At 60.6% G+C, this 935-nt stretch overlaps 1 protein-coding gene across 1 annotated transcript in view; it reads right to left on the minus strand.

Moving 5' to 3' along the window:
* Window positions 1–935, minus strand: part of AFAP1 (actin filament associated protein 1) — a 44198-nt gene that overhangs the window by 34301 nt on the left and 8962 nt on the right. The gene's annotated exons all lie outside the window — the stretch shown is intronic.

Consider the following 935-nt stretch of genomic DNA (forward strand, 5'->3'; position numbering starts at 1 on the left):
CCCCCGAGCCTTCCCCAGCCCCCCCCTGGCGTGGGTGTCCGCTGCTGCAGTTGGAGTGAGAGGCGTCCACCCCTTCTCACTGAGGAGTCTACACTGCTTCGGCACTGGCCGCTTGTGGACTGTCCGTCTTCGGGGCTGAGCAGTGTTCCGGGTCGTGCAGACACCTGTCTCCGTGACCCAGTCCTCCCCGGGCACTTTCCACAGGTCTTTTTTTTTATAAGATTTATTTGTTGATGCAGACAGAACTGGGGTGCAGGCCAGAGGCGCGGGGGCCGTGAGAGGTTTCACCGAGACAGAGCGGGGAGCGGGACAGGCTGGTCGACGAAGTCCACTGCTGAGGGGGGCAGCGGCGGTCAGGAGGGGTCTGCCGCGCCCTGGGGCCACTCCCAGGCGGGGATGGAGCTCGTGCGGCAGCGGCTCTGGCTTCTCCGTGCTGCGCGTTCGCCACCTCGAGGCCCTCCCCAGGTCACTGTGACGAGATCTTCACGATGAGGGCGGCTGGCCCGCAGCATGCCTAGCTGGTGGCGCGCCCGAGGCTTCCCGCCCCTTTCTAAGTCAGTGCCCTGCTCTAGAGGGGTGCCGCCTGGCGCTCAGGCCGGACCGCTGCTGGGGAGGGGCGGGGCACGTGCCCCCGCTCCCCGGAACAGGCTGGGCCCCGCACGCTTCTCTCGCTTCCGTTCAGATGAAGGCCGAGTGTGGGCTTTGCTCACTCAGACAACACGGCCATTATGTCAGACGATGAATAAGGGCCACATTAATCGGGGTTTTTTCTCATTCTTTCCTCTAAAATTCCCCCATGGCATCATTTTTGGCATATTCTAAATTTGGGAGAAACTCGGGCCACGCATGTGGAAAAAATATGCACTCGCTAAAAAATCTTAACAAACCATTAATTAGAAAGTCTACAGTGACCTAAGAACCCGGTGAAGTCAGCC

Source organism: Condylura cristata, unplaced genomic scaffold, assembly GCF_000260355.1.
Source record: "Condylura cristata isolate star-nosed mole 26May11 unplaced genomic scaffold, ConCri1.0 scaffold00012, whole genome shotgun sequence".
NCBI classification, from domain to species: Eukaryota; Metazoa; Chordata; class Mammalia; order Eulipotyphla; family Talpidae; genus Condylura; species Condylura cristata.